This window comes from Lemur catta, chromosome 4 (genome assembly GCF_020740605.2).
Source record: "Lemur catta isolate mLemCat1 chromosome 4, mLemCat1.pri, whole genome shotgun sequence".
NCBI lineage: Eukaryota > Metazoa > Chordata > Mammalia > Primates > Lemuridae > Lemur > Lemur catta.
The window spans coordinates 8109431-8133111 of NC_059131.1; positions in this window are offsets into that span (position 1 = coordinate 8109431).

The window sequence follows — 23681 nt, forward strand, 5'->3', positions numbered from 1 at the left end:
CTTTCCCTCTCACTCCATTTGCAAAGATACTCACTTGGCCTCCATGATGGCAGATTACATGTACCCTTGGTTACACTATAGTACGCAGTTATTCATCTGAACACGAATCTAAGTGTTGCCATGAAGGGATTTTGTAGCTGTGGTCAACATCTGCAATCAGTTGACTTTAAGTAAAGGAGATTATACTTGATAATCTGGGTGGGCTTCATGTAATCTGTGATAAGCTTTAAGAGCAAAACCGAGGTTTCCCTGAGAAAGAAGAAATTCCACCTTGAGACTGCACCGTCAACTCCTGCCTGAGGCTTCCAAACTACTGGCCTGCCCCACAAATTTTGGACTTAGCAGCCAAATAATAATGTAAGCCACAATAATGTAAGTCAATTCCTTGAAATAAATACAAATTGATATCCTACAGGTTCTATTTCCCTGGAGGAACCTGACTGACACAGCCACACTTAACTTGCAGAGGGCGGATCTACCGGGCCTGGAAATAGGAAATCTCCGATCAGCTCTGACGACTGCCACAACGTCTGAATCTTTATGTTCGGGAAACTTCATGAGTCACATTGGTTTTTGCTTGAAAAAGAAATAAATTTACAAATAAAACAATTTAAGGCTGAAGTATTTTTATTTTTTGTTTAATTTCTTAAATCTGTTTATTGTCGTTTCTTCAAAAATATATAAAATAAAAGTTGTTATCTTGGCAAACTTTTATGAACTAAATACGTCCACGTAACTAAGCATATAGATTAAGAAAGTGAATATAGCCAACATCCCCAAGAAATCAACTTTTATTGTAGTAAGCTTCTGAAATTTTAAGATGAATTGTTCTCCACCCATACGTTAGCCTATCTTATCAAATGTATAACCTAAGTTGAACTTAGTAGTTTTGTCTCCAAAGCCAACAAAACTTTTTCCATCAAGAATACATATACACATAATGTACTACTATTACCAATGACATTTATGAAATACTTACAAGCCAGGCACTGTGCCAAGCGTTTTCCTTAACGATACCATACATAATAATAGTGAAATAGTATTGGCCCAATTACTGGGCCAATTATCATACTTTGTCTTAATATTCCAAAAAAAAAAAAAAAGAAAACCAACCTTGAAGTCGATGTTACTATTATACCCATGTTACAGCTGGGGAAACTGATGAGGTCACGTGATTGATGATGCCAGACTTCAAAGAGAGTTCGCTGTAACCCCGCAGCCTGTGGAGCCACTGTTTCACACCGGTTCTTGGGGTTAGGACTGTGCGTGATGCCGCGCGGTGCTGGGGTCCGGCCCGTGTGCTGGGAGGCTCTTCTCAGCCTGCCAATGCCAGGGAGCCCGAGCAAGTGCCTCCCGCCTTCCGGCCTCCGATTCCACACGATCCGGATCTGGGTGAGCAGATTCAACACTGGCCAGTAACGCCCGAGGCTGGGTACCTGAACACTTAGGGTCGGAAAAGCTCAAAATGGGGGTTTTGTGAGCTGTTTTTTCCCCCAACTGTTATTAAAAATTTCAAAATCCATAAGCATTTTAAGACTGTTATAATGAATACCTATATACCCTTCACTTACATTTGTTTATATTTGTTAACATTTTGCCATATTTGCGCTCTCTCTCTGATTGGTTCTTCTTTGTGTCTTAGAACTGGAATTTAGTTCTAAAGCTTGATTAAATTTAGGGTAAACATTTTTGTCATGAATATTAGACAGCATAGAGAATGCTGTATTTCCCAAAGTATCACATCAAGACTCATGATATCAGTTTGTGTCACTGTTGCCAATATTATACTCTGTCACTTGATTAAGGAAGTGATCATCACATCTCTCCCTCGTCAAGGTATGTTTTCCCTTTGTAACTTCTAAGTAGTCCGTGAGGTGATATTTTGAAATCATGCCAAGATCCTGTTTTTGAAGCAGATATTGGCTAATGCTTTCTGCATTCATTGATGATTCTTGTCTAAATCAATTGTTACATGGTGAGGGTTTGCAAAATTGTTTTTCTAAATACAATTGTATCATTCTTTCTATGTTCATTAACTGGCATTATTTTATAAAGGGAATCTATCTTTTATCTATTCTTTTATTTTTTTTTTCTTTGCTGGAAGGTAACTATGGACTGATGGAATTTTACTGATTTCAATGTTTTAAAATCAGTTAGTGTCTCTCTCTGTCTCTTTTAAACTCTCAGATTTCCTAACTTGGCCAGTGAGAGCTCCCTCGAGCTGGCTACTCAGTCATTTTGTCATGACCACATTAACCTTCAAGAACTTTCTTTTTTTTCCTGGCACATCAATATATCTCAAGTTCTTCTTGTACTTTCTCTGGCCCAGGCCTAGGCGTGGAGCAGTCATTTCCCCAAGGAATCCTGGTTGCTTCTTTACTGGGGAGTGGTATTTGACATGCCATATGTACGTGACCAGTTGTCTAAGAGCTATTTTAATATTTAAAAATATCTGTTAATTAAAATAGCAAGTTTTTTTTACTTTCAAATAGAATTATATCAAATTTTAAATAAAAATTTAATGATCTGATTATTCTAAACTGAACAGGAACTTGAAGAGTATTTCCACTGGTGTAGTTTAATTTATAAAGGACACAAACCACCGCTTGGTCACCACCACAATACGAGAATCTCAATCCCCTTCCTACTCTCTCTCTCTATTCAAAAGGGCAAAACCCAATTTCCAGCCATCTTCAGTGGCATTTTAAATTGTCATTCATCTCAGGACTAAGAGCATAGCAAGATTACAGTGAATAATCCTAAAACTTCATGCTAACAAAATATCTTCGAGGGACATTGGTATCCCAAGCTCTGTGGCTATTTAGTTCTTGCTTGGTAAAGGGACCATCTGTTATCAGAGAATGCAGTAAAAATGGGTTTGACAGAATATTTCAGAAGTAAATCTCTTCTGGTGAATTATGTATATTTTGGGGTGGACTACTGAATAAAAAACAAACCTGTTGTATTTCTCCTTTCCCAAATGTTAAAAGTTTACTTTTAAAACTTTAAATAATCAAATATTTATTATGTTTTATAGAACTCTCTTACATGTGCCATAAGTTCTTCATTTTAAGATGCTATCAATTATACACCATAAATTTAAGAACAGATTTTTAAGGACAAAAAAACCCCATATCCGTATTTTAATAACTGACACGACCATGCATGTAGCTATACAATTAGAAACCAATTTATTTGATCATGTTATGTAACCTGTGAATGTTTTCCCATAGCCACAAGTGATTCAAATGGATCTTTTCCTCCTTATTGGGAAAAGGTTTAAATTAAACCACATTAAGAAAGTAAAAAAATAAATTGGTTTCTAATTGGACAGCTAAATGCATGGCTAGTGTAAGTTAAACTTCATAAGAAACTGCAAAACAAGTTGTTCAAATGGTTGAACCATTTTATATCCCCACCAGTAGTGTATGAGAATTCCCGTTGTTCTACATTCTCACCACACTTGGTATGGTCAGACATTTTATAATATTATAATTTTAGCCATTCTAAAGAGTGTGTAGTGGTATGTCATTGTGATATTTATTTGCTTTTCCCTGATGACAAATGATATTGAACACCTTTTACTGTGCTTTTCATGAGCATATTTTATATGTGCCATTTGCATATATTTTACCAAGTTTTTGTCCAAATTATTCGTTTATATTTTAGTAGGTGTTTGTCTCCTCAAAAATTGAGTTGTAAGATTTCTTTAAATATCTGGATGCAAGTACAAGTCTTTTTTTCAGATGAATATATTGCAAAAAATTTCTCCCCTTTCTGTGGCTTGTTTGAGGTTTTTCCAGATGTCTCAATTTATCGACTTCTAGTTTAATTCCATTGTTGTCAGAGAACATACTCTATATGACATCTTTTTCTTCAACTAATTGAGATTTTTTTTCATAGACCAGCATATGTCTATCTTGGTGGAGGTACCATGTACTCTTGAAAAGATAGTATATTCTGCAATTATTGGTAATATTCTATGACTATCAAGCAGGTCAAGACAGTTCATAGTATTATTCCAATCATCTATGTCTTTACTGAATTTATTCACTTTGTTCTTTCAATTGCTGAGAAAGCTGTAAAAATCTCCTACCATGTGGAATCATCTACTCCTGCCTTTAACTCTATTTTTTGCTTCATGTATTTTAAAGCTGTATTATCAGTCACAAATTCACTTGATTGTTATGTGTTTGTGATGAAGTTTCATTTGAATGAATCATTATGACATGTTGTCTTAGTCGGTTTAGGCTGTTATAACAGAATACCAGAGACTGGGTGGCTTAAACAACAGAAATTTATTTCTCATAGTTCTGGAATCTGGGAAGGCCAAGATGAAGAGCCAGCAGATCTTGTGTCTGGTGAGTTCCTGGTTTACAGATGGCCTTCTCTTTGTAGCCGCATATGGCAGAGAGGACAAACAAAGATCAAGCTCTCTGGTTTCTTCTTACAAGAGCACTAAGCCCATTCATGAGGGCTCCATCCTCATGACCTAATTACTTCTGAAGGACCCTATCTCCTAATACCACCAGATTGGAGATAGGATTTCTACATATGAATTTGGGCGGGGAAAGGCAAAAAGATTCAATTCATAGCACAGACTTGTTTTTATAATACACTTTTTCTTGACATCTAGTTTCTATAATATTAACATAGTCACTCTAATCTTCTCATGCCTGCTATTTACATGGTATCTTTTAAATTCATTTACTTTCTATCTTTATGTGTATAGTCATGCATCCCTTAATGACAGGGCTGTGTTCTGAGAAATGCATCATTAGGTGATTTTTGTCATCTTGTGAACATCACAGGGTGAGTTTTCTATTCTGGTATAGTCATCCCATGCCATGCTCGAGCAAAATCTACAAAAATGTAGAACTCATGTTATTCCCTTATTCAAAATTTCAATTCTCCTCCCAAATCTTTCTGCCTTTGATTCCTATTCAGAGCCTTGTGGAATTTGTTTTGTATATGTTTTCCATGGATGTTGATCTGTTAGAAGCTTACCCCACCATATCAGAAGTGCAACCTTCTTAGGTTGAAAATTATATTGCTAGAAGTTACATAGTTTCCAGTGGAGGTCAATCTGACAACAACTTATTAAAGTTTGCCTTCTTCGGTTGTCAGTGAAAAGACAAAGTGGAGAATAGTTTGATAGGAAGAGAGCCACAGCTGCTAAGACAGGCTCTGAGGCTTTTACAGAAGTTATGCCATGAGAAGATAAGTGCTTGAGATGGATGTGGAGAGGGCAGATAAAGATATTTAAGAAGTAAAATTGACAGAGCTTGATGTGCTTGGATTTGGCAGGTGAAAGGGGATAATAAAAGAATGGGTCTCAATTTTTTTTGGGATGAGTGATTACATAGAAATGAAAAAACAATAGGAACGCATTTTTCAAGGGAAGGAAGTGGGTATAGAGTCCACTTTTGGAAATTTTGAGTTTGAGAAACTTGTGGACAACCAAAATGGATATGTGTATCCTATGCAATTTGATGTGTGGGTTTGGACCTTTAGCAAAGAAGTCAAGATTCAAGAGTCTTCGGCACATACGTGGCAGTTGAAGCTCTGGAGTCGACGGTACTTTTTTTCTGTGGGCAGTGGCAGCTGCCAGAGACTTGAGGAAAGAGAGTGGAGGGGACCCAGTGGGAAGAGTCATGTGGTTTAGGGGAGGGCAGCCCGGACTGGTTGGGCAGGAGCTTGAGAGTAGCAAGTAATGAACCTACTTTGGTAATTCACCACGACAGCATCTGAAATGACATGTCTCAAAATAAACAGTGTGCAAGGAAGGTTAGATAGTGAGACTTTCTGGAAAGTTAAAGCCAACAGAACTTGTTAAATACTTGTATATCCTCTGAACCCATTAGTCATAAATAAAAAAAAAAAAACTAACAAAAGACAAGGTTTCTCATAATTACCTTGCCTCTCACCTGCAGCCAGGCCCCAGACCGCAGCATTTCTGATCTGATGATAGGGAGGGAGCTCAGGGTCCCTGTGATGTTGATGTAGATCAGGCCAGATAAGGCAGTGAATGAACTTATGATGGGACTGTGGATTTCAAAGCAAAGGCTGAGGGAGACATAATAAATCTCCAACGATCATGTTCACCCTGGAAAGTCGTAAATTATTCACTCTTTTTATCACTTGCAAGCTCTTTTCTTGACATTCTGCTGGACTATTTCTCTCTTCTGGACCCTTCAGAGCCTTGTTTTTATCACTTGCAACATTTAAAATAATCCCTTAGCCTTTGGAACTGTCAGTCATTCATAGACAAATGGCAGAGCTGCCCTGCTGAGCCTGCGGGTGTGGAGTGCTTTAAGACTTCTCTACACTTTGCATTATTCATGTCAGAATGAGCCTAGCTTTCCTGAAGTCCTTCTCCCCCACCCTGTTTTTACATTCTCTGAAGCTGAATTCTGGAGGTGAGAATAGTTCTCATCAGAAGGCAAAAAGAAAAACAACTTCTTGTTAGGAATAGAGCTATTTTTTATTCATAGGAAATTCCAAATAATGCTTTTAGGTTTTGTCAATGAGATGCCATGATGCAGTGAGCTGAAGTTGTGTTTGTAATTCAAGAAAGTTTGAGTGCATCTGTACCCTAAGACAGAGACATCGACTATATTACTGTCAAGTTGGCTTCTGTTGGATAATCGGACTCAGATTTTTCTTATGTATGTGTGCATGTGTGTATGGATGTATGTAGGTATCCTCAAACACATACCATATGTACCATGTGGCCAAACCATCTTTTAAGTGACTAACAAACATTTACTTATTTAATCCTTGCAATAACATCCCCATTGTACTTGTGAGCATACTGAGGCACAGAGTCTTGAGAGACCAAGAGCATGACAAAGTAGACAGCTCCCCCAAGATGATACGATTGTAAGGAATGGGGCAGGATTTCAACTCTGGTTTGACTCTGGAGTTGGTGTTTTTAACTAGTGTGCTGTGCTGCTTCTCTTAATTCTGAACCACCGTGTGTTCACTGCAAAATGGAAAATTTCAGCAACTGAAATGCAAGGTTTAAGGTTTATTACAGTGTCAGTCTCTTACAAACCGTTGAAAACATCATGGAACCTTACATAGTCGCTTGTTTGCCTAACAAATGGCTGGTGTTGTAGTTCAAATATTTTTAAATTAATAATAGTCTGTTCACACATTAGTGATTATTAAAAATATTGATTTGGTATATCAATGTCAATTTATGTCCATCTATGTGAAATTTAATGCAGAAGCCTGGCCTTACATTTTTATGGTTCCATTAAGGACCCCATAGCACAGAAAAGTCTTTTTCTCCAGTGTACGTGGTGGTCAATGGTGATTTCTTGAGTGTTTTTTTCTCCCTGGTACTGGGATGATGTGGCAGATTCAAGATGGCCACAAACTCTTTGATTTTCTTCCCATTGAGAAATAGAGTCTATGTTCCTTGCCTTGAATCTCGTGGGTTCTGTAACTGCTTTGATTAGAATTTAGTAATAGTGACACTAAATTTAGTAATAGTGACACTAATAGTGACAGCCTTGAGAACCTGAAAGCTCCACGTCCTGTATTGGCACAATAACTAGAATAACCCAGATGTCATGCAGCAGATCCATGTTGTGGAAGCTCTGAGCCCACAGCCCTGGCTGAGCTCCCATCCAATCCATCAGTACCAATTTTCCAGCCATGTCACTGAGCTTCCCCAGGTGATGCAGCAGGAGACAGAGAAGCCATTGTTAGTGAGACTTGCTAACATGTCATCCTCAGCAAAATAAATGATTGTTGTTTCAAGATGCTATTTGGGGGGCGATTTTTTTTCTTGTAGCAATAGAAAAATGAAACAGGTTGAAGGTAGATAAGTTGCAACAGCTGCATTAATTTAAGTGCATCAGTTTTAAATACCACAGGTAGGGTACAGTCCAGGTTGTTGAAGTTTGATCCCCAGTGTTGGAGGTGGGGCCTTATGGGAGGTGTTGGGTCATGGAGGTGGATCCCTCATGAATGACTTGGTACCATTCACACAATAATGAGTGAGTTCTCATTCTATTAGTTCCCATGACAGCTGGTTGTTAAAAAGAGACTGGCACCTCCCTTCTGTCTCTTGCCTCCTCTCTCACTATGTGATCTCTGCACACACCAGCTCCCCTTCACCTTCCACTATGAATAGAAGCAGCCTGCAGCCCTCACCAGATGCAGATGCTGGCACCATGCTTCCTGTGCAGCCTGCAGATGCTTCCTGTGCAGCCTGCAGAACCATGAACCAAATAAGCCTCTTTTCTTTATAAATTACCCAGCCTCAGGTGTTCCTTTATAAGAATATACACACAGACTAAGGCAGGTGGGGACCAAGGTGCCTGAGTTTTTCTCATAGCTCATGCTCTCTGGCAGCCCTGGTTATCTGTAGCATAGAAGCTGTCAGCCATGCTCCTGTTCCTCCCCTAGAAATAGCCAGCTGTTCCTTCTTAACCAATCTCGGCTCAAAGTGGGTTCGTGGGGACATCTCTGTTATTCTGGATCATATCAGTTTTAGGCAGATCCTTTTTTCCTTGGCCTCTGGGGCTGGCGCTTTCTTAACATTCTCCTGTCTGTGACATTAAAACTTTGTATTGTATTTGTGGTTGGTTTTGAGCTGGAGCTTCTGATCTTTCTCTTAAAATGATTTGCTTCCTCTCCTGTGGGAGTAAAGGATTTTTTTCTTTTATCCTTTTCAAACTGCAACTGGTCCTTGCTTGTAGCCTGGGCCTGAGGAACTATGCTGCTCTTCCCCTGAGGGCATTTCGGCTCCAGGAAAGTGGGAGGTGTTTTGGGAGTGGTCTCTCATAGCAGTCAGGTACCTCCTGCCTGTCTGGGTAACTGAGCGGGCTCTCTCTTGTCTCCCACACTGCCCCCACCTTTCTAGTGAAGACCTGGTGGAGGCCATGGCAAGGGGCTTGGGAGTGAGTACAAATTCCCCTTGAGTCTGGGGCCTACAGTTGTTCTGAACTGACACTTGGCCTTTAACAATTTGTTAAATTCTGGTAGTTTTCTTCTTACTCACCTGTATGGTTGCCACTTGTATCTCCGAGTTCTGTTACAGGTGTGAGAACTTCAATTTTGCCTTGAAAAAGATTGTCCCTGTTTAGAATTTGGGCTATGTGATTACCTCGCAACCTTAGTTCTCTGATGGTCTCAAGAAAAGTGGTGATTTATTATGATCAGATCAGTTACATTGTGGGAGTTGTGTTCTCTGCAGTTTTCTTCATCTTGAGTGGAAGCATAATTCTATTCTTTTAGGAGATGAACTATAACACAGACTCTGAAATGAAAGAAAGAAAAAAATGTATATATATATAAAGAGAGGGAGAGAGAGAGAGACAGAAGAAAGAAGGAAGGAAAGGAGGAAGAAAAGAAGGGAGGAAAGAAGGATAGAAGGAAGGAAGGGTTTATATAGCACTTAACTATTCATAAAGTACATCCCCATATCTTATGTTACTAATCACATTTTATTGAACCCTCACTGAATCAAGTACTTACTGTTTTAAGCATTTCATGTATGTAACCTCATTTAATTATCACATCAATTTTATGACATGCATACTAATATTATACTCATTTTGCTCGTTTTATCATACTAATTTTCTAAGTTTTGAGACTTAGAAAGTGTAATTTGCTTAAGATTATCAAACTAGGCTTTTTGTCAGTAGTACGTAGTTCACTCCTTTTTTATATAAGCTGTCCAAACATGTCTGTGCCATAGGTTTCATTGCTTTATTTTCCAGAGGTGGAGGCTGAGGTCTAGAAACATTTGACTGCTACAAGATCATAAAAAAATGCATAAGTGGTTGAAACGGTTGGAAAATAGGTGTTTTGATTTTGAGTTATGAGTTTCTTCAGTCCACAAAAATATTGGAAATGGCATGAGACAGAATCTATGGAGGATCTTTCTAAATTCTCCACAGCACTTTATACAATGCCTAACATGTAATGAAACTTAAATAAATTCTCACTGAATGAAAAAGGATGACAGAAAAGGATTGAGAATAGAGAGAGAGAGGAAGAGAAATTGAAAGATTGTAAAGATGAAAAGAACCAGGAGGACAGTCCACATTTCTAGAATATTTTTGGAAGAAAAATACAACTTCCTTTTACATGCTGTCTGGGCACGCTTTTTAATTTGTGGAAGTCGTGTACTGCAGATGTTGCCTTCTGTGTAGCTGGTCTGATCACCATGACAAAGGCACTGCCTCATCTATAAATAGATGGTCAGATGGATTTCACATCCTGCCTCGGTTCTTCCCACTGCTTGATGGCTGTGACAACACAATCGATGAGTGAGCCCATCCACCCGACCGCACGGGCCTCGCTTGCACTCTCTTCTGGAAGATGACAATCAGGCTCATTAAATCCAGCACAAAGGAGCTTCAAAGACATTTGTCCTCTCAGAGAAATTGAGCCCGAGCCCATTACCATTGCATCAACGGGAACTTTGATTTAATAAGCCATCCAGGCTGAAACTATTGTTAATAAAATAATTTGGATCTTTCCTTTGCCTGTTTGGATCAATGTTAACTGGGACTTCAATGGCCCGACCTGATTTCATTTAAAGCCCAGGTATAAGAAGGCTCTTCAACTGGACACGTACTTTTTTCCACTCTAAGTGCTGCTGCAATGTATTTGAGACATCTGGAACTGTGACCTGAAGAAGTGACATCAGGTCCTGCTACAAAAATTCTTGATCTTGGCAAGTCATTTAATTACCCTGAGTCTCAGCATTTCCTTCCCACTGTGCTTAAGAGCATAGATTATGCACTGGCCCAGAGTCTCTATGAACTTGAGAGTTACTCACCCTCTCTAAAGCTCAGTGTCTTTACTGTAAATAGAAACAACAGTAGTGTGTCTTCGGAAATTGCCATGAGCACCACAGGCAGGAAGTGCCTGGTACACGGTATCCTATGATGACAAGAGTGATGTCAAACTTATCTGACAGCGTGTGAATATTATATGACACAGCTAGACTGCGATTTTCAAAATATTGAGGTGATACCTATTATTATGATTACAACTAGAAGTATTAAGGGTGCTTAGTCAAGGGAAATACATATTCATTCAGTTATTATGGCCATATTATTCAATTGAGCTGCTTGTGCAACCAGAAATGACTTTTGTCCATTATAACAAAGATCAAGAATCACATAGCCCTTAACCTCTTAAGATCAGTTGCACCCTCCTCTGAGACGTTTCGCCTGCACATCAGGCGTGATCAGATCTGACGCCATTCCTTGCACAGGTCTTTAAAGCTGGCTTGCTTGTGAACAAGGAGGACCAGGGCTGAGGGGCCAAAGACAACCTTAAAATTGCTGTGTTAAATATGTGGAATGCAAGATTCTTTCATTTAGCCATATCCTTATTCCTGCATGGCAAATCTCTATTTACTTGAAGATTTCTTGAGTGTTCTCCATTGTTTCAAGGCTGTGCTTGTTTTTTTAATCTAGAATAGTATAGAAACCTCACTGCAAACCCAGCACATCTACTGAAAAGCCAGTGATGGAAGAGGAGCCCCATTCAGGGCAGGGAACTCATCTCTAACCAGAAGCTCAGCGAATACAAGTGTTATCATCTCCTTGGGGGGTGAAGTGAGTCCAGACCATGAGAGGCCATCTGTGTCAGGCCAGACTTCTTCCTGGCAGCAGTGCAGAGCCAGGCAGAGCACTAAGGAAGACAGAAACATGATTAGATTTGTGTGTTAGAAGCATAAGGGACTGACTGTGAGTTTTTACTTTGCTATGGTGCTGAGATTTTTTTCTGCATCTATCTCAAAATGGCACCTGGGCATGTAGATCACATACATTGAAGAAAGAATTGGTTTGGCATAACTCAATAATCAGATTAGCCTGTGAGATTTTTCACTTGTAGCTGGATTAATTTAAGTGTACAGCAGGTAACTCCTGGGTGTAAAGAAAGTTCTAACTTTAACTCTAGAGCCAATGAACAAATGTCTTTCTACTGGAAGAGAAGCTTATGCATGGAGGACCCTGGCAGGAGAACTGGCTTTCAGAATGAGGCAGGACAGCAGTTCCTTTCCTAACTTTGGGGAGGTGGTGATCAGGGCACTCACAGGGTGAGGGATGAGTAGCAGAAGACAAAGAAGCAACCTTAGCCTCAAAGCAGAGGGAAAGGAGGCCGGGAGAACCAGGACAAATTAGGCAAGTAATATTTAGAAAGGTGGGGAGCATGATTTATACTTTGTAGTAGAGGCTGTAGTAGCCCTTCCCTCAATGTTTTCTTAATTTTCACAACATCCTAAAGAGAGTCATTACTATAATTCCATTTACAGATGACAAATGGGGTCTCAGTGTAGTCCAGTGGCTAGGCAAGGTCACACAACCACTAAGACACAGAGCTGCTGGCGACCAGCTCTCTCAGGCTCCAAAGCCTTTGATCTCTCCTCTCCAATTCACGCCTCCAGGGGTGACACTGTTTGGGTGGGTGGGAATAGTCATCCCTGAAATGGCCTTTCTTTTCCTATCTGCCATTCAGATCAAATCCTACCTCTAAACCAGCCCCGAATCCTCTAGTCAGGCTCCTTGTAGCTTCACACTGTCTTCTCCCCTCGTCCTCTGGGTTACAGTGTCACATGTGTCTCTATCACACACTGTAGGTACCCCCACCTCTCATAGTTTGTTTTATTTCAAGCAAGAATCCTATTTCATGTGCATCTTGTTCTTTTTTGTGACTAGTGAATATCCTGTCCACCTTAAGTGTTCAATAATCCGGCTCTGAATTCTAGAGGATTTGGGTAATTAGTGTCAAGGGAAGCAAATGGCAGCTCTGTGAATTTCTGTGACCAAGGCACTGCCTGTGGTCTGAGCCGATATGAGGGCAGGGTTCATCTGGGTGCACACACCCCAGGCTGTTTGCATGACTCTCCCTTCCATTTGCATTAGTTTCTCTCTCGCAGATGTGTAGTGGGTTCTGCCTGGCCAGTGAATGGAGCTAATTCTGTTCTTGCTAATGGGAAAGTAAAAAATCTCTCTCCTTTGTAACGTGGCCTCCATCAGAACGAGATGATGTGAAAGCCACATTAATCCAGGACCAGCCCTGTGCATCCATGGGACGGAGCCTCTGTGTGTTGTGTCTGGTGCAGCACACATTGGGTTTATAGTTTTCCACAACGGTTTAGCCCAGATACTGGGCATTTCCTTTTTATGACTGCATTTTCTCATATTTTGGGGATTATATTTTATTGACTTACAGGGATAAAGTGATGTGGAGGAAAATATCATTTGTAATAAATAGAAACTGTCTAATTCAGCCCTTCCTTCATATTCACTCTGATGTCATTAAAAATTCATTGTATGGATATATCATAGCTTTTATTTTCTTAACCATCCACCTGTTAATGGACATTTGGGTTCTTTCCAGGTTTTGGTTATTATGAGTAATTCTACTTTGAACATTCATATAGAAGTCCTTGTGTGAACATATGTTTCTATTTCTCTTGAGTAAAACCCAGAAGTAGAATTGTTGGGTCATGTAATAGGTGGATACTTCACTTTATAAAAGCTGCCGAACACTTTTCCAAGGTTCACGTGCTGTGTTACACTCCCACCAGCAATGCATGAGAGTTCCAGTTGCTCCATGTCCTCATCAACACTTACTATATTGCCAGTCCTTTCAGTACGAGCCAATCTTATCGACATGCCACTTAACAATAATGAAAAATCAGTCATCACCACCACTCATCTTCAGAAACACAAAACTGCTGGCAAAAAAGGAATCCATGTTACACATAGACAACTGAAAATTCAGCACTTTTCTACCCAATTTTGCTTCTGGAAAGAACAGGAGCTCCACATTTCAATCTTGGCCCTGCCACTTACCAGCTTCATGACCTTGAACAACTTATTTAGCCACTCTAAGTCTCACTTTTCTCATCCTTAAAAATAGGCAATAATGTCTACACTAGCAAACTGTTGAAAAGATTACATTGGATAATAGAAGCATGTCGAAAGATATGTATTTGGGATTCAGTAAGTAAGAGAAGTCATAATTCTTGTTATTATTTCACTGGCCAATGGGATAAAAAAAAGAAAGGCATTCTTCTTTGCAGGTAGCTCAGAGGCTGTATGGACAGGTAGACAAGCAGACAGGCCATGTGGATGAGGGGCAACATTAAGTAACAGCCTCTTGAAAACCCTGAGAAAGAAGGAGTCCAATCAATAGAGGCAGCAGGGAGGGGATGAGAACAGGGAAAGCTTCCCAGAGAAAGCAAAGGCTGAGCTAAGCTGTGGAGGAGGAGCATCTTTGAGCTGTTAACAGTTTGGAGGCAGAGATTTAAATCCTTTTAGAGTAGGTCTTTTTCTATTGAATGAAATGTAAGAAGTGAAATTCAGATTCTTGTGGATTTGGTTTTCTTTATTAATGGTGCCTAACGTCCTGTAATTAGGGCACAGCTTGTTAACTAAACCAACAATTACCATTTGTTTGAAGTGCAAAGAGGATAATGAATGACCTTATTCAGCAGTTTTTTCCTCTATTAATGTCTTTAGCAAGAGAGGGTTGAGTATGAATGGTTCTCCCTCCCTCCCTCCCTCTCTTTCTCTCCCTCCTCTGTCTGTCCCTCTCTGTTCTTCTTTTCCTTCTTCACTCCATACATCCCCTGCTCCACCCAGACACACACATGTGATTGCACACACTTGCACGCACACACAGAATGGAATTCCTCAACCAATACGGAAATTGGCTCTCTTTCTTTTTAAGCATTTAGGGAAATGTCTTGTCATATAAACTTATTTCATAGCTTCATTACCATCCCACCTTTGCCCCAACCCCTGGTGGTGTCAGTATTAAATGAGTTCCCAGTGGAGGCAGGTGAGGCTGGGTGTGCAGGATGGAAAAGCAAAGCAGGGATGGCATGGCATGGCATAGTCAGATGGCAGAACACCTGAGAAACAGGGCTGCCTGGACAGATTCAGCTCAGCTCTGGTATGAAAGGGATTGTCTGTTGGAGAGAACCATTGCTGCTGTTGCAAAGGCAGAAATGAGAGAAAGAGAGAGATTGATTTCCAGGGGATGGGAAAGGTATGGAAGGAGCCCAGTAGCACACCTACACCAGCAGTAGTCACAGTTCCACAAAAGCAAAGGCAGGGAGCATGGGGAGGGGGGTGGTTCTTTAAAGCTCCTTATAGCCATCTAGTCTTAGTGTGGCAGGGAAGGAGGCTGGTTTTTTTTTTTTTTTTTTTTGTCACAGGCATTCTGTGGATGCTTGAAGCTCATGGGGGGTGGGGGAGGTCTTTTATTGCACACATCTGTGCATGTAACAGTTAGGAAAAAATGACCAAAGGAGCAGATGTTATTGTGATCTGTATCTATAGCGAGGGAGCTTTGAGCACACACAGGCAGAAGCCTGAGGCTTCTCTATAAATGTCTCTTCCATGATAGAGAAAGATGGCTGTGCCGACATTGTCAGGACATACACTGCTGTCAGCCCAAGAGGTGGGTGGGAAGAAAATTAATCACTACAATAGTATGAAATTAGAGAAAGAATAGCATCATACAGGGCAGTATAACTACTTCTTGATAACCTCACCAGTGCTCTACCAATAATAAACTGGTACTTAGTACTAGAACCTCCTTAGATGGATCTTTGAGCTCTTTGGAAAGTAATTGTGTATAACTATTGATTAAACCACACACAACCCCTCCACATTATGTACTTAGTCTCAGCTCTTTTGCTGTGTTGCTAAAATTCCAAATCGAAATAATCTCTTCAAGAAGTGCATTTGTGTGTGTGAGAAGCAGAGAGATATCGAGAGAGGGATAGAGAAACTGAAATTCAGGGCAGTGTCCTTGTAGACAAACACATGTGAGTTCAAGTGTGTAATCTGACACTTATTCTCAGTGGTGACTTTTCAGCCTTTCTAACTTTCATTTTTCTCACCTTTAAAATGAGGTTATTAATACTCATTTATATATACTGGGAAGGCTTTACCAATATTGAATGAAATAACACAAAATCCACAGTATGATGATGTTTTTATAGCCAGTGTCTCATATATAATAACAGCTATTCTTACTGTTATGGACTAAGTTGCCCTCAGATTCATATGTTCACGCTCTCAGCCCCATCGTGATGGGGTTTAGAGAGAGGGGCTTTAGGGAGGTAATTAGCTAAGATTAAATAGGGTCATAAAGGCAGGGTCCTAATCTGATAGGGTGGTGTCCTTACAAAAAGAGAAAGAGACACCGGAGATCTGTCAGTGTGTGTGTGATCATGGAGGAAAGACCAAGCGAGGGCACAGCAAGAAGGCAGCCGTCCACAAGCCAGGAAGAGAGACATCATTGGAAACCTAATTTGATGGCACGTTGATCATGGGCTTCTACCTCCAGAAGTCAGAGAGAATACATGTCTGCTGTTTAAGTCCCCTCACTCCCTGTCTATGACATTAATATTTTGTTACAGCAGCCTGAGCCAAGACACTAAGTGTCACATCTCTCTTCCCAACTCAAGTACCTCAGAGTCACTCCCACGGGGCAACAAATAGTCTTATCATGAAATGGAGTGGGGAAGGGTCTTATTTTAGGGGATGGGGCACTCGCTACTCAGAACATACACCTATGAAGTCCCTCTCAGCCCTACTGGTCGCAGAGATCCTTAGCTCTCAACGAGCTTCACGCTTTACAGTTCTCATGCAATGCACAAAAGCGGCTGCGCACGGGAGTGGAAAACCTCTCCTCTCCAAGGCTCTTTTCTTGTAGAGTAGGTGAGCTCCAGAGTACCTGAAGAATTTCGAGAGTGTCCATGGTTTCTTAAGGCAGAAGCACATACGTTTTTCAAAGAGGGCTTCTGTGAGTCTATAATAACAGAAAGACTAGGGAAACTTCCAACAGAATTTTTTTAAGGTCAAACCCATTAATTCTGTGGGAGCCAGCGGTGGCAGTACATAAAGAAGACAGGACTGTGCAAGGTCAGTAATCAAACATGATCAAATCATGCTGCTGCCGTTTACTGCTCCCCAGAGGCAGAAAACCAAGCTAAAAATACGACTTCTATGTACCTCTCTGCACTCCGGTGCACTCATTGCACACACAGTCTATGGCTGCAGGTAAAAATCCTACCATGACAAGCTTAAAGGTGGTGGGAAGGACACCCCTGCCATGGCACATTGTGCAATTGCCCTTTAAGGCTTAGCATAGGCCAGAGCAAAAATGAGCCATCTGCAGATTCTTCTGATGTGCAGCCCCGTCTCTGTCCCTCTCTAGAACATAATGGGGGATGAAAACAGCCCGAGGTATCAGGTTAACTTCTCTGGGCCCAATTCCCCAAATCTGCCAATGTTTACTAAACTGGCCTATTCTCCCTCAGAACTCAGCTTCCTCCTCTGAGTCAAACTAGTAATGCATGCCTCTCGTGTGTGAGGATGGCATGAAAATATTACCTAGGAAGCCTATTCACAACTTCCTGGCACACAAGATCTGCCCAAGAACGGTCTGTTTCTTCCTCTTCTCATGACATTGTTGTCTTTCCTTCAACATTAAGAGAGAAAGCAGAATGCAGGGGTCTTGAAGTCAGAAGACTGCTTGGCAACGATGGCTACAGGAAAGCCCCCAAGCTTTCCTGGGTTCCAGCTCTTCCTCCGCACTGTGGGAATGACGTTCCCTGTACTTTCGTTGCCTTATGTTGCTGTTGTTCAAATTTAAACGACATAGCAGGGAGGTGTTTGTACTGTCATCCGGTATACCCATGGTTGTTAAGGAAAGGGCTTACAGGTGGGAGAACTCCACATCTCAGAATAATCTCTACATTAATGCAGAAACCTCAAATTCTCTGACCTGAAGGATGAGAAATTCCAGGAGGGAAGCATGTGTACGGTAGCAGGCATGTATTTTACTGAAAATATTTACCTCCCAGGTCATTCTCACATGTCCTTCCCTGTGAGGACTATCCCAGGACACAAAGATATGTTATTATTATTAGAACCAATGAAGTATAAATTACCATTATCAATGATTTCAAGTCCTCTGCCTATATATTTTTATAACTTATAAAGTAGAAATCATTGTCACTATATGAAAGGTAAATTTTTCTTAAAATCTAGGCAACTAGGTTAGGAGAAGATGAATTAAAATCATGGAGCTTGATTCCAGAACTAGGCCTGTATCACTGCCTACATCCCGACTCTGTGCTCCTCCGAGCAGCTCCTGGTTTATTAACTGGTCTTGAAGGCCAAAGGCTCGGGGTGGAGTCTCCATCACATCCCACTGCATGGTGATATATCAGCTGAATCTTAAGTTTTCCATGTCAGTTTCCTAATCTGCCTAATGAATATGTTGATGAATGAATACATAATATAGGACATTCCAATATAACAATATTTAATTTCCAGCAGTTGGCTAGATGACAAAACCTTATCAGTCTAAATTTTCAGTTTTTGTCAGTAGACAATATGGATCTATTGCTTTGATCATAACATTATAGGTAAGAGAATAATAAAAAAATGTTAAAGGAAACCTAAGGAGATCAAGGCATATTCTGAAACTTCTGAGTTGCAAGTCTGAAAACTGTCCTAGAAATACACTGGTGTTTTCTTTGGGATGTATATGGGGGACACGCCCTAGTATTTTCTCCTTTACCCACTGGCAGCAACTTTCCCCGGCCCTACTGTGTTAAAATGCCATGTCTGTGTCCCAAAGAAATGAAATTTTTGTAATTGATTGAATAAATTTAAAAACTTGAAATTCATTACATACATGATGGAAAATAACTTAAAATTAATTATTTAACAATGTACACATAATGCTTAATTATCAATAGAAAACTTAAAATCGAAGCTAAACTATAAGCATCATCTCCTGGCAAAATTCACAAATCCATATTTTGGAGAGTCATCAAAGGTGGCCGTCAATAATTCCTCCCCTCCCCGGACACGCATCTCTGAAGGTTGCCCTTTTGTGTTCTTGATGCCCAGCTACCTTACAAAGAATATCTAAGCTGCCCTGCTTGAGAGATGCCACACGGAGAGGCTGTGAGTGTGGGACCCCACACAGAGAGAGGGCCCTACGGAAAGCATAGCTGTCCTCGCCACTAGCCAGCACCAAAGCCCCCAGGTGATGGAGGCCTTCTTGCCCCTTCTAGGCCAGAGCCGCTCACTGAACGCAAAGTCACTTGAACGACCATAGTAGATCTCATGTGCTGCGGTTCCTACGTTAAAACCTAATCCCTAATGCGATGATATTAAGAAGTGGGACCTTTAGGAGGTGAGTACGTCCTGCGTGCCTCACCCTCATGAATGATATTAGTGATGTTATGAAAGAGGCCCCAGAGGGCTGCCTTGCCCCTTCCGCCACATGAGGACGCACCTTCTTCGTGGAGAGGAGAGGCTGCTGAGAAAACATGTAGATGAATTAGCCTCCCCATCTCAGCCTTCTCAAATGGACAAGTATATTAATTTTTTATTGCTGTGTAATAAGTTTCCACAAACGTAGTGTCCTAAAAAAATATAAATATGTTATATCATAGTTTCTGAGTATCCAGAGTCCAATAAATCTTAGCTGGTCGTCTGCTCATGGTTTCACAAGTCTGAAATCAAGGAGTTATCTGGGCTGCATTTCTTTGAGAGCTTGGAGTGTTTTTTCCTAAGTTCATGCAGTTGGCAGAAGTTAGTTCATTGTGGCTGTAGGACTGAGGTTCTTGCTTTCTTGGCTGTCAGTCAAGGCTGCTCTTAGCAGGGAGAGGCCACCCAGGGCTCTCTGCCATGTGACGCTCTCACAGGCGTTCTTATAACATGGCAGCTCACTTCTTCAGAGGCAGCAGGAGGGTCTCTCACCTCAGTCTGCTATAATGGGGTCTCACATGAGTATGGGAGTAACTACCTCTCACCTTTGTCATATTTTAGTGCCTAGAAGTAACTCACAGTTTCTACTTGCACTCAAGAGCAGGAGATTGTATAAGGACATAGTTTATCAGGAGTCATCTAGAGTTCCACCTGCCAAAGTGTGTTAGGAGAGGTTACTCCTATAACGCCTTCAGATAAAAATTTCAATTGCAACACCAGCAGTGTGCAGAATAGCTCTCAGATCATTCTTGATCCTTCTGTGAGAAAGCACCTACAAAGCCATTGTTGAACTAAAAGAGGAAGACTAAATTCAGTGGTAGAAGGCTGAGGTTAAGGACAAAGATTCTGCTATAAAAAATGCGTGCTCAGAGTGCCAGGGATATTAGAATAAAAACTGCTAGATGGAAATCCAAAGGCCTTGAGTGTAGCTGAAAGGAATGTGTCTTCCTTAGTAATTTCCTTAAATACTGAGGCAATCCATTGGAAGGCTTTCAATGACTGTTTTTTTCTGGGTCTCCCAAATTAGTTTAAATAGCTATATGAAGATGAATCTAAACAGTGAAAGAGTAACTGTGCATCGTGATGACTCCTGTTAACAATTTTCCAGTGAAGAACTTATTTACTTTTGTGGAGGCAAATTTTCACTGGGCACCCATAATGCGCTAGGCAATTTTATGTAAAGAGCCATATTTAATCTTCAAAGTGAGAGGCTGCTATTTCTACTTTAAGTTGTAGAAAACAAGGCCCAGAGAAATAAATAATTTCCTCCATCTGGACTGTGTTTACTGTAAGCACAGGAAGTGTGCCTTGGTCATGTCTGTGCATCCACTGCCTCCAGACTGGGGACATTCAATCAGCGTGGATCACACAACTGCTAAGTGGTGTCACTGGGATTTAGACCCCAGCTCCGCTGACTTCAAAGCCTGTGTGATCCTACTTCAGCACAGCACCCTTTTCATCAAAGTTAGAATTTCTCCCTTTTTTTCTTCCATCTCTATCAGCCGGCTGGTCCTGGGTGGCCATTGTTCATGTCACTCATCATCGGTGTTATCAGTAGGAATGCTTTTGGTATTTTGTAAAGGGAACCACGTATCAGAAAATGGTTATGAAGTTCCAAACAGTGACCTGTCTGGGGCATGCAGTAGGGAGGGTAGGGAAGGGGCAGAGACAGGATGAGGATGTGACCACCAAGGACTCACCTTGGGGGCAAAATATAAGGAGGCAGCAAGAAACTCAGTAATTCTGATAAATAATATTTTAATGCAATATTTAAAAAAATTTAAAATCAAAATTAATGCAAAGCTATCCATGATGAATAAAATGTCAAAATTTTAAGAAATGACAGGGTCTATCCCTGCACTTGCCAGACTCACCTCACTTGCTTCACCCTTGATACCTTGCGGCCCTGAGGGAGGAGAAGGTAGCAGAGGGAAGAGGTGAGAACGAGGCCAGGCACAATGAAAACAGAGAAGAAAACCTCTCGTCCTCCCATGCCCCTGGGATCCTAGGAGCTGGAGTGAGGGAGAAGCAAAGGACTCCTGGTCCACAGAGACCAGATTCCAGAGCAGTGACCATGATCCCTAGAAAAAGCACAGAAACGTACTCAGTAAACTCCCAGATCCATGGTTTCACATGGAAAGATTAAGAATCAGATCTGTGTTCTGGTCCGGACTCCAGCACTAACTCACTGTGTGCTTTGGGGCTAGCCCTTCTCTTTGAGCCTCAATTCACCCATTTGTAAAATGAGAGTTTTGGAACAAATGCTTTGTGAGGTTCCTTCCAACTCAGACATTCTAGAAGGCTATGGACTAGCAGCTCCCAGCAAGGATACTCTGTCCCTTACTCCATGAGGAAGTACAGAATTCCAGTGAAAACTATTTAGTGGGTCAAACATGGGTATCTGCTGTCTCTTACCCTCCCTTGCCTCCTTCGTCTGGTGGTCAGTTGATCACAACAAGAGGCTGTAAGTCATTCCCACTGGTCCACAAAAGTCAGGTCCCATGGAAGGTCAATTGAAGTACTTATCTTCTTGTGACTCTAGGACATCAGAGCTGACAGTATGACATGGGCCAGCTACCTCTAACTGGGTTTACACTTAAGATAATAGCTCCTGTGTATGGATCTGTAATATCCAATAGTATTTGAGAGGCAGTATTATTACCAGGATCTGACCCTGTGTGATAATACTGCACACAGCTGCCTGGTTTGGAGTCCCGTCTCTGCTTCTTACCAGATGCACTGGTCAGGGTGCAGCCAGGATGCAGAGCACAGAGAGAATTTTACACAAATTATTGTTAAAGAGGTATATATAAAGTTGTTAACTAGGTAATATAAAAGGTAAGAAGAGAACTCTAAGATATCACAGGGGTAACAACTGTAGGACACATCTATAGCCCCTGGGACTGAAGGAATGAAATGAAGAATTGAGTTGAATAAATCTTTGAACCTTAGCAGAGGGCCCTTTGGAGCAAAAACAAAGAGCTCCAAGAAGAGGGCTGGTTGGCTGCTCTGGGGGCGGAGGGGTGCAGTGCACAATGGAGCCTGTCCTGTGAGTGATGGAAAAACTGCAAGTGGGTTCAGTTGCTGCAACTGAAAGGAATTGCTTCTGGCAGGAAGCACAAGTGTTACTCGGGTGATAGCAAGTAGACAGAATGTGATGCAAGCAGCAAAGGCAGGGGTGAGTCCCTTCAGCTTTGCAGAGCATAATGCAAATCCAGTTGGCAGAGTAGAAATGGGCTTTGCTGAACCTCATCCCAGCTCCAAAAAGCAGCATATAGAAGGGTGGGCTTGGAGCTGAGGGTCAATAACTTTGTAATGGGCACACTAGCTATTTGACCTTCAGCAAATCATCTGACCTTTCCGTGCATCCATTTACTCACCTGTAAAATAGAAATGATAATGGAATCCTCTGAATCGGTTTGCTATAAAGATTAAATTAGTTAGTATGTGAAAAGTGCTCAGAACAGTTCCTGGAACAAAAGTGCTGGATAAAATTTATGTGTGTGATGGTTAATTTTAATGTGACAACTTCACTGGGCTAAGGGATGCCCAGATAGCTGGTAAAACATTGTATCTGGGTATGTCTGTGAGGGAGTTCCCAGAAGAGATTAGCATTTGAATTAGTAGACTGAGTAGGCAAGATCGCTCTCACCAGTGTGGGTGGACGTCATCTGATCTCTTGAGGGCCTGAATAGAACAGAAAGGCCGAGGAGGGATGAATTCACTCTGTATGAGCTGGAACATCCACCTTCTCCTGCCCTCAGACATCTGTGTATCTGGTTCTAGGCCTTTGCTCAGAATGAATTACATCACCGGCTTTCCTGGTTTTCCAGCTTGTACATGGCAGATGGTGGGACTTCTTGGCCTTCATAATTGTGTGAACCACTTACCATAATAAATCTCATGTGTGTATATATATGTGTCTCTGTGTGTGTGTGTGTGTGTGTGTGTGTGTGTAATCTCCTATGGATTCTGTTTCTCTGTATAACCATAAATTATACAATCTGGTATTATTACACAAAGAAAAGAGAAGAGAACAAATATGCCCGCCTTGTCCAAGGTGCTAGATTGACACTTTTTTCTTAGATTTTGTGACTTAATTTCCAGAATGATTCTGAGAAGTGAATGTCATTTTCTTGATATTTATACATGAGGAGAGAGGTTTGGAGATTTGAGTAGCTTACTGAAAGCATTCAGGTAGAAGGATTTTGTTGAGCAGAAATTCAAATCTAGGTGTGTTCTATTCCAAAGACCACCCTCTATATGGTGACAGGCTGCCTCCTCTGTATCAAGAGACACAAGGTAATTCTAATTCTTATTTTACCACTCACTTATGAAAAGGTAAGCTAGGCTTTACTGTCCTTAAACCTCGGATAAGTCACCTATGAA